An 11,369-nucleotide genomic window follows, 5' to 3' on the forward strand; every position below is an offset into this window, starting at 1 on the left:
GCCCCTCCCCACTGACCTCCTTTACCCACGCATCCATCCCCCTTCTCCCTACCACATGTCAATCAAAATCTCAGCTGTCTCTCTGTCCTTCTAGACAGTAGCTTTTTTGGAATAATGAGAAGTTTCAGTCGTGGTTGCATTTCTTGCAGCCATCACAGACCCTGACACATCATCGAGGCTTAAATGGGTGTTCACCCCTGCACTGACCTCTTTACATTGCCTCACTTTAGATGATTCTTTTCTTGAGGAGAAAAACTACATGTCCTTGGGCACGCCTGCTGTGCTTCTGATTTTTATAGGAACTGATGTGCAGGGAGGCTTAGCACAACGACTTTTCTAATCTCTATGGTCAATTGTCTACATCTAGAGTTAAACGTTTTGGCCTTAGACTCCCTTCACAATTTTTTTTGAGACAGGATCTTGCTCTGTCGCCCAAGCTGGAGTGCAGTGGTATGATCGATCATATCTCACTTTACCCTTTAACTCCCAGGCTCAAGCGATCCTCTAGCCTCAGCCTCCTGAGTAGCTAGGACTACAGGCATGTGGCACCATGCCTGTTTGATTTTTTCTTTTTTAAATTTTTTGTAGAGGTGGAGTCTTGTTACGTTGCCCAGGCTGGTCTTGAACTCCCAGCCTCAAGTGATCCTCCTGCCTTGGCCTCCCAAAGTGTTGGAATTACAGGCATGAGCCACCATGCTTGGTTCCCCTTTATAATCTTAAGAATCATTGAGAGCACCAAAGAGCTTTTATTTATGCGGGTTACGTCTACTGATAGTTATTGTATTACAAATTTAAATAAGGAAAGTTTAAAAATTAGTTCATTTAAAAATAATAAGCTGACATACGTATTTCTGAAACAAAAAAATCAGTGAGAAGAGTGGCATTATTTTGTATCAGCATTCTCAATCTTGGCACTACTGAAATTTTAGACTAGATACTTCTTTGTTGTAGAAAGTTCTCCGGCGCATTGTAGATGGTGAGCAGCATCACTGGCCTCTACCCACTAGATGATAGTAGAAAGCCCTCCTCCTGCTTTGATAACCAAAAAGTTGCCTGATATCCCCTGGACAGATGGAGAGAGAGAACAACATCACCCTAAATGAGAACCACTGTTTTATTATTTTGCAGATCTTTTAAAAAATTTATTTTATTTTATTTTAAATTCCAGGATACATGTGCAGGATATGCAGGTTTGTTTACATAGGTAAACATGTGCCATGGTGGTTTGCTGCATCTATCAACCCATCACCTAGGTATTAAGCCTAGCATACATTAGCTATTTTTCCCGATGCTCTCCTTCTCCTTGCACCCCCATAGGCCCCAGTGTGTGCTATTCCCCTCCCTGTGTCTATGGTTCTCATTGTTCAGCTCCCAGTTTTGAGTGAGAACACGTGGTGTTTGGTTTTCTGTTCCTGAGTTAGTTTGCTGAGGATAATTAATGGCTTCCAGCTCCATCCATGTCCCTGCAAAGGACATGATCTCGTTCCTTTTTATAGCTGCATAGTATTCTGTGGTGTATATGTACCACATTCTCTTTATTCAGCCTGTTGCTAGTGGGCATCTGTGTTGATTCCATGTCTTTGCTATTGTGTGTAGTGCTGCAATGAACATACGTGTGCATGTATCTTTATAATAGAATGATTTATATTCCTTTGGGTATATACCCAGTAATGGGATTGCTGGTCAAATGGCATTTCTGGTTCTAGGTCTTTGAGGAATTGCCATACTGTCTTCCACAATGGTTGAATGAATTTACACTCCCACCACTCTCTGTGGAGAAAAAGCGTTCCTATTTCTCCACAGCCTCACCAGCATCTGTCGTTCCTTAACTTTTTAATAATCGCCATTCTGATTGTGGTTTTGATTTGCATTTCTCTAATGAGTAGTGATGTTGACCTTTTTTTTCATATGTTTGTTGGCTACATAAATGTCTTCTTTTGAGAATGCCTGTTCATGTCCTTTGGCCACTTTTTAATGGGATTGTTTTTTTCTTGTAAATTTGTTTAAATTCCTTGTAGAATCTGGATATTAGACCTTTGTCAGATGGATAGATTGCAAACGTTTTCTCCCATTCTTTATGAGATCTGTTCACTCTGATGATAGTTTGTTTTGCTGTGCAGAAGCTCTTTAATTAGATCCCACTTGTCAATTTTTGCTTTTATTGCAATTGCTTTTGATGTTTTTGTCATGAAATCTTTGCCCGTGCCTAGGTCCTCAATGGTATTGCCTAGATTTTCTTCTAGGGTTTTTTATAGTTTTGGGTTTTACATTTAAGTGTTTAATCCATCTTGAGTTAATTTTTGTATAAGTTGTAAGGAAGGGGTCCAGTTTCAATTTTCTGCATATGCCTAGCCAGTTCTCCCATCACCATTTATTAAATAGGAAATCCTTTTAAATGTCTTGGTTAATAGAAGAGAGCTGGATTCTTATATCTGCTTTTGCATTTATTCTGTTGCCATATCTTGTTTTGGTTGAGGTGGATGGTGAAATTACAGCCTTACATAGATAGTTAAAAGAGTATCTTAATAGCTTTTAAGGAGAATAATAGTGAATATTATTCTTTGATACTGCACCAAAACTCAAAAAGTGGTGGTTTCTTAAATGTTAGTTTTAATGTGGAATCTGAAACCATATCAGTATACTTTTCTTACTCTGTTACATTAAGATGTATTGGTTTATCTTGGATGTTTTACCCACATGAGCTTTTGTAACATCGTATACTTGTCATTTGGAAAATGTTTACGTCATTCTTTTAAATGTTGACGAGTCTCATTATACAAGAGAAATTACATTTGTTAATCTTAGAAATGTTTTTAAGTATTGAAAAGCTATCAAGGATACAAGAGCAGATGCAAGTTTTCCAAAATTCCAATTTCCTCTTGAAAGCTCAGGCTATGTCACTGGTCAAATTACTATCAATTACCTTTCTTGAAGTGAATGGCTCACTTAAATTTGAGAAAACAGCTATCAAACACCAAAGTCTATATAACCATAGATCATAAATTGTTAATTCAAGTAAAAAGAATGTTCCACGTAAAAAGTGGCTAGTTTAGCCTGCAACTCAATTCCACACTGCTTTTCCTTAAGACAGCTATCCTGCTTTGATATGTTTTATGTGAACCTCTCTTATTGTCACAAAGACTATTTTAAAAAGTGTACTCCAAAGTTGAGATTTAATACAATTAAAATGTTTGCTGTTTCGTCAAGGACATTTCCAAATGAAACTGGCTTTCTTTTGCTTCCGCAAGCACTCAGCTGTAAACACCGTGATGACTAGTAACACAAGTACTGCCTAGATTTGTGCTAAAGCAAAGCAGTTTCACCACCACTGCTCTTGCAACTTTAGTGCAATGTCAACAAGGGACAAAGGCAAATCACATCTTAGTTGTGTTATGAAAGCAGTTTTGATCTTGCTGACCCCCCCAAATGTTTTGGGACCCCAGGGATGCCAAGAACACATTGCTGGTCTATACCAATGTTGTTTTACTTTGACGGTGAACTAAAACTCCCACCAGAGTTAGAAATGAGAGCACAGGAGCTCTGTTTATGTGATTGGCTCACAAACTGCCAAGGAAGTAGTCATGGATTCAAGATTTCAGGCTGGAAGGGCCCTTTGAGATGCTTTAATCTAGCCTCTTCAGCTTACAGATGAGCATGTTTAACCCAGAGAGCGGGAGCGACGCACCTGAAGTTTCACAGCTAGCTGTGGAAGAACAAGATCTAGAACTCCAGTCTTCTGATTCCTAGCCCAGCGTGCTCTTTCTACCACATCCTGCTATTTGCAAGCACTCTGTAGAGCGTCTAAGACACATCCATGTGCAAAAAAGATCCTTTCTATACTCAAGTTGAACAATGTTTTGTGATTGTTGGCATATTTGTTCTTAGTTGCTAAGTTGGCTTTTGCCCAGCCAGCATTCAGGAGGCTGCCGATTCTCTCTAGTTGCTTGACCTGCAGGGACTCAAAGTGGCCGTGAGGCATACATGGGTGCTTAGCTGTGCTCTCATGCTCCAACAGTTAGACATTCTATAGAGTTGGTTAGTCAAGAGTTATACATTTTCCCACCCGCTTAGGCCACAGTGCTGTTTATGATGACGTGAGGACTCTACTTTTCCACCTACATGTTGGTTCACTTAAAGGAAGCCTCTGGAACATTTTCCATGGGAAACTGCCTTAACTGGAGTGTCTTAACATTGATAATTTCTTTGATTCCAGTCATAACCTTGATCCATTGTGCCTCATGGTGTTTCCGAAGAAAACTGCCGCCATTTTTCTCTGCCTGGCAGTTGAGGAGTAGAGAAGATAGATGTGGCTTCTCCACATAAAGGAGCTGTACAACACCCAGTCAAAAACTGTTAGTGACCGTGAAGATGAAAAACACCTCCCAGAACCTGCAATTTTCTTTAGGAAGAAAGTGTCTGCCCTGCTCGGCTTCCAGAGAGCTGAGCTGAGAAAACGGGGAACCTCTTAGTTGCTTTCAAAGACCACAAAGATGGACACACAAAGGGGAACAACACACACTGGGGCCTGCTTGAGGACAGAGGGTGGGAAGAGGGAGAGGACCAGGAAAAAGAACTAATGGGTACTGGGCTTAATACCTGGCTGAGGAAATAAGTGTACAACAAACGCTTGTGACACAAGTTTACCTGTATAAGAAACCTGCACATGTACCCCTGAACCTAAATTAAAAAAAAAAAAAAAAAACCACCACAAGGAGACCACTTATTGGCAACACGCAAGAGCACAGGAAACTGTAGAAGTCTTCAGTGGAACTTTAGAATTATTTCTAGCCACATTTTTCATACATTTTCCCACCAGATAGATCTGAGAATGTCCTGCGTGGTCTCCTTGGAAGCTGCCCTGGGCTGGGGGATCAGCTGTCCAGGAGCAGAGCCTGGGTTAGGTGGCCTCTTCTGGTCCCTTCCAGCTCTCTAATCCCCTATGGTAACTAAGGGCCCCACATCTCAGGATTGTCACCTGCAGGGCAGCCCAGGAGCACGTTGCTTTTTCCTAGGAACAGGGTCTGCTCTCTTCTGGGCCTCTTCCCAGGACTTCGGCCTCACCAGGTTGGGCCTCCTAGGTCAGGCCTCACCAGATGGTGAAGACCTGGACTGGGGAATGTTCAAGGCAGAGGAGAGGTAAAGCCACAGCTTAGGTCCTGCTGGAAAGTGCTGGCTGCCAGGAGGCTGCTGTGGAAATAGCTGTAGGCCTGAGAAGCCAGTGTCTTTAAGGGCGAGTGGGGTGGTGAGAGGACTATTCAGCAAGTCCCATGGACCAACAGGCAGATCGGTCACTTACTTGGCATTTCAAACAAACAAAAAATCCACACAAAGAAAGCATTCCTGCCTGTTCAGAACTTACAGCCTAAGTGGGGGAGAGAAGCTAAACCCCTGAACTGGGATCGCGTGAAAGGAGATGAAATGAGCGATGCACAGAGGACAGTGCACGGGGATGCAGGTAGGCTGGAAAGGAGACAGGTCCATCCGGGAGACCATCCTGAAGAGCGGCCTGTGATGGAAAAGGCCAGCAAGAGCCACGGAAGCTGCTGAAAGGGTGCAGGAAAGCCGCGGTTCCCTCCCTCCCCTCGCCCCTCGCCCACTCTAGTCCCGGCTCCCTTTAAACAGGCCTAGTATGACCAAACACCACCCTTAGGACTCCTGGGCCTCAGACCTCAGTGTTGAGTCTGGCAGCAGATCCCCAAGGGCTACAGTTTGCACTGGAGGCTGGGTGTCACCATTAGCAGGTGAGGGAGCGCATGGGGAATGCAGATTCTCAGGCCAGCCCTGCCAAGTCTGCGTGAGTCCCCTGGAGGCTACTGCTGCTGGGACTGTGCGGTGCTGTCGGACATGATTTCTGACCTCAGAGGCCCTGCTTTCTACTGGGGAAGCCAGACGCTGCATTCCGCATGCCATTGTGACCTTGAAGTAGGGCTGAGAATGAGGTGTCTGGGTCAGGAACCGGTGAGCGCGGTCAGGGGACACCCTTAGGAGGGGAGCCTGCCCTTCGCAGCCAGGGCAAATGTTGGGGTGCAGCCATGCTGGCCATCTCCTCGTCTGTTCTGCCCGCACATCTCCTGCGGCACCCTGGGGTCTGTGTCCTGATGTGGCCCGACTGTGGACCCCCGTGTCCTGCCCGCTGTGTCTATTTATCAGCTCCTGCTGGGTCTGGGCTTCCGACACCAGCCGTGCTCTGGCGATTGAAAATGACTGCAGCCTTGGGTGCAGCCTTGTCCTGAGCATTCAACACGGGCGCCTCGTGTGTTCCTCATGGCATATTTACCATGGGCTGTTTCAGGTTTCAAGAAGCAGTGATGTGCTCGGGTCACCTCAGGGCGGAGGGCTTGCAGGAAGGCCAGGCACAGCAATGCAGGCATCAGCCTAGCCCAGCCTCTAGAGAACTGGAGCACCACAGGGCTCAAAGGGGCTTGGGCCAAACCCTGAGGCCCATCTGACTCGGCTCTGTCTCTGCTCCTAGCCTCTGCTGTCCCTTCAATATCTGGCAGCTTAATGCCACCCCCCACCCACCCCGCGCTGTGTGTCTTTTGGCTTCTATTTTGCTCTCTCCTGAAGCTGCTTCTTCTGACTCCCTGAGAGGGAGTGTGTGGATGGATTCCCAGGACCAGATTCCTCAAGGCAGCTGCTGTTGGCTCAGACGTCCCTGACCAGGGTGTTGGTGCCATAGGGAGCAAGAGGGCAGGCGGCTACCTGGGCTCCCCTCTAAGAATCACTCACTTCAGAGGGAGAACATTTAAGGTGTGAATCACTGACATTAACGAAAGGCCACGTGATGTAAAAGCTCTCTAGGGGAGGGGGATGTCTAGGAAGGAAGGGAAACTAAGCCACAAAAGAAGCCCTTCATGCCCAGCCCTCGAGGAGAGAGGAGGAGCAGGAGCCAGGGAAGAGAGGGCGGGCAAGAGCGACATGTGGCATTTCTCAAGTGGGAGACCAAGTTCAAAGGCAGCGCAGCGCTCCCAGTGAAAACACCCCTACAAATTTTTTTTGTGACGGAGTCTCGCGCTGTCGCCCAGGCTGGAGTGCAGTGGCCGGATCTCAGCTCACTGCAAGCTCCGCCTCCCGGGTTCACGCCATTCTCCGGCCTCAGCCTCCCGAGTAGCTGGGACTACAGGCGCTGCCACCTCGCCCGGCTATTTTTTGTATTTCTTAGTAGAGACGGGGTTTCACCGTGTTAGCCAGGATGGTCTCGATCTCCTGACCTCGTGATCCGCCCATCTCGGCCTCCCAAAGTGCTGGGATTACAGGCTTGAGCCACCGCGCCCGGCCCTACAAATTTTATAAAATGGATCAGGAACAGAGGAAGGGGAGAAGGGAAACTAAATCCAGCTTGCAGTGCACTTCGTGTCCATCGAAGGTCGGCCTGTGCTCCCACCTGCTTCCTCGTGTTGTTTGCTGCCTATTGACCTAGAATCCCACAGACCCCACTACAAGGTTATAGTCACCCTAGGGGTCCTACAGATAACAACTGGAACAGTTCGAAATGTTAAGTCTTCCCTTTGAGATATTCCTTCAGGTCCTGCATACCTGTGAAATTACCATGTCAGCTGGTCTAAAGGACCCCATAGGAGCTGACTCACCAAAGAATGCAGTTTCTACATTCTGATGAATTCATCCCCCTTACCCCAGCCAATCAACAGCTCCATTCTCCAGTCCTTTGTCCTCCACCATCCCCTTAAAGACTCCAGCCCAGAAATCCTGGGAGAGATGGAGTTTAGGGGCTCCTCCCATCTCTTGGCTCAGTGCCCTGTGACCATCAAACTCTATCTGTTGCAGCCCTAACTGCTACCTGGTCTGCCACTGTGCAGTGGGCATACAAACCTGTTGGTCCTATGACACCAGTCCCTCACGAAAGCACCAGATTAATTTTCGCACGCTTTGTGGCTGCAGATTGGACGTGGAGGATGAGGGTGAGGGGAGGTGCCTTCTAACCTGGGCTGGGGGTGTGGAAGGCAGGAGGGCAAGAGAACCCACAGACAGGATGGAGGGAGGGGTGAGCTGCTTCAGGCGTGGATGCTGCCCTCACTTACGCTCTGCCCTCCTTCTCCCTAAGGTGAATTGACTCATGCCCTTTCCCCCGCCACCCTGAACAAAGAAATGCCACTCACTGACCTGTGATGCAAGCTCTTCACACACGCATGGGAGTAAGTGTGTGCATGGGGGAGGCACCACGCCAGCCTGCTCTCTGGGCTCGGTCCTGAGAGACCTGGCCAAGGGCCTTCACGTCCGTACCCTCTGCTGGAATTGGAGGGTCAGCGGGAGGCAGGGTTGAGCCTGCTAAACTGAATTTGGCTTGGTCCTCGTGGCTCTCTTAATTGCTCTTTGACAAATAGCCAGAAAGTGGAGGCAAGGAAGGTGGACTTTATTTCCATGTTCAAGGTATAAGAACTTGAAGCTCTAAGAGGGCAGGTGACATGTCTGTGCCAGTGCCCCCAGCGCACCCCTCAGTGACACACCATAGATGGGACAGGGCTGCAGGATGCTGTGAAAACAGCACATTCCTTTGACCACGTGGTCCTAGTTCTCTATCTGTCTCTGTCTCTTTGCTAGCTATGTGACACAGGGGAAGTCCCTTAACTTCTCTGCGCCTGCGTTCTCATCTCTAAAATGAGGATAATAAGTCCCACCTCACAGGGAAACTGTGATGCTCACGCAGGAAGACAAATGCAAACTATTTAGCCCAACTCCTGGCATGAGCTAGGTGCTAAGAGTGCTTTTCTTGCTCACTTAAACCACATTTCCAATGACCACATCCAGGTATGCCAGGGCTACCACACCAAGCGCCACCTCTGAGAGGGAAGTGGCGGCCTCCCTTTGCCTGCAGCTTTTCCAGCCTCACCGTTCTCGATGGCCCAAACTACAATTTCTCTGGGAGTGGTTCATTAGAAAATGGAGCTGTTAAATAACGTGTTCACGACATTCTTCTGGATCGTGGATCCCCCTCCCAAGGGAAAAAACCTAGCACCCACATATCCATCACCCACACTGTTTTCCACAGAATTTCAAGGAACTCCCAGAAACTCTGAAACCACAAGCAAAGCTCCTCTCCCAGGTGGGAGGGCAGGGCCCACGAGCACACACTGGCATCACGAGCGATTTGTTGTGCAGCCCGATTATCCCCCAGTTCACCAACAGCCTTCTCCTCGCCCAACGCCCGGGACCATCTTTCTGAATTATCCACAGGCTGAGGATGAAAGGCGAGGGAATGAGTGGACAGTGGGGAAGCTGACCTTGAGCGGGACAGTGCAGGGGTGAGCTGGCTTGGCCTGGAGGGGAGCGCAGTGAGGAACTTGTGAGAAGGGGCCAAACGCCCTGAGCAACCACCGTTTCTTACCCCCTTGACTAAGATTGAACAAGAGAAAAAAAACCAAACGTCACCACACAGAGAGAATCGAAACCCTCTAGCCAGGAAAGCAGATGAACAACAGAACAGCAGCTGGGGCTCCCTTAAAGACTTTAAACACAGAGGACGGATGTGTCTCTTCTTGTTGTGACTGATGTCCTAGCAGTGTTAAGGAGGTGGAGGCTCTGGCCTGGCTGACCTCACCTGCCACGGTAACTCTAAGGCTGGAGGAATAGAGTCCCAGCGCCATCACTGGGACTACTGTGCCACCACTGGTTTGAGTGAACAGAAGAGCGCTGTTGTTTTGTTTTGTTTTGTTTTGTTTGCAGAAGAGGCGTCTCCTAAAGGGGAGGTGCTGTTTGGTGTCTTTGCAGCAGCAGTGTCTGAGTGAGCTCCATGAGGGCAGGCTTGGTGCCCTTGAGCACTGCTGGGCTCTCAGAGCTGTGGGAGGGCAGAGGCAGGCCTATCTGGGCTGCCAGGCTTAGCCACAAGCTCTCAATTCTCAACTCCTTTTCTGGGAGAATTGTCCTGACTTTGCTGAGCACATTTTTTTCTGTCTTTTTATAGACAGGGTCTCACCTTGTCACCCAGACTGGACTGCAGTGGAGGGATCATAGCTCCCTGTAACCTTAAACTCCTGGCTCAAGTGCTCCTCCTACCTCAGCCTCCTGAGTAGCTGGGGCTACAGGTGCATGTGCCACCACATCCAGCTAATTTTTAATTTTTGTAGAGACGGGGTGTCCCTGTGTTTCCTAGGCTGGTCTCAAACTCCTGGCTTCAAGCGACCCTCCCACCTCAGCCTCCCAAAGTGCTGGGATTGCAGGCGTGAGCTGCCACGTCTGACCTGTGCACACCTTTGTGTCTATAGTACCTTGACCTTGAGCTCATCCTTGCTGCATCAAAAACATTTTTTAAAATGTAGTTTCAAAACCACACATAGTTGAAAATTTGGATAATACAGAATATCAATATAGCAAAGGATAACGTAGGAAACCCATTCAAAAAAGAAGAAAATAAAATAAAAATCTGCAACCCTCCCACCCAGATTTGGACGTGATTAATTTTGGTTTAGGCCTTTGCTGTTTGCTTTTTTTCTTTCTTTCTTTCTTTTTTTAGATGGTGTTCTGTTGCCAGGCTGGAGTGCAGTGGATCTTGGCTCCCTCGCTGCAACCTCCACCTCCTGGATTCAAGCAATTCTCCTGCCTCAGCCTCCCGAGTAGCTGGGACTACAGGCGCTCACCACCATGCCCAGCTAATTTTTGTATTTTTAGTAGAGATGGGGTTTCACCGTGTTGGCCAGGCTGGTCTTGATTTCTTGACCTTGTGATCCACCTACCTCGGCCTTCCAAAGTAGTGGGATTATAAGCATGAGCGTGCCTGGCCCAGTTTGCTGTTCCCCCCAACCCATTCAGCAGCGTTTTAATCCTGTATCCTCCAACTTACCGGGGCTTGGCTGTCCTGTGACTCAGTTTTCATGGTTAGAAAATATGATGGCTACATGCTAACAAAATTCTCCAACTGCTTTCATGAGGTTTCCTCATCCCTGTGGCCAGGAGGACTGCATATCTCTCCATCCTAGGCAGTGAGGATTAGAAAGCCGGGTGATGATGGGCACAGAGCCATGCAGCAGGCCCAAGGGCCCCAAGGCTCCTCACTCTTAACCCAAGTGGATGTCAGAGAAAAATCCCACCTCGACGAGAGGAGGCACAGACACCAGCCTGCCAGGGCCACGCACCACAGGTCATAGCCATCCAGGATCTCCTGTGAGCCATGCTTGTGCCTCTGTGACACAAAATCAGAACAGCAGCCAGTCCCAAGAGTTTACATCTTGCTTTTTGAGCCAATCAGACCTTTGAACAAAACTTTTCCACAGTATATCTGTCCTGTTCACTTTCAATTTGGAGAACAGTCCTGACCTTTCTTAATGAAATGGGACCCTCCTCTTCTTTGGCAAATGATAAACTCAATGTCTGCTTTAACTGGCTTTGGTGGACTTCGTGTTTTTCTGTGGCATGGG

This window comes from Papio anubis, chromosome 9 (assembly GCF_008728515.1).
Source record: "Papio anubis isolate 15944 chromosome 9, Panubis1.0, whole genome shotgun sequence".
Lineage (NCBI taxonomy): Eukaryota > Metazoa > Chordata > Mammalia > Primates > Cercopithecidae > Papio > Papio anubis.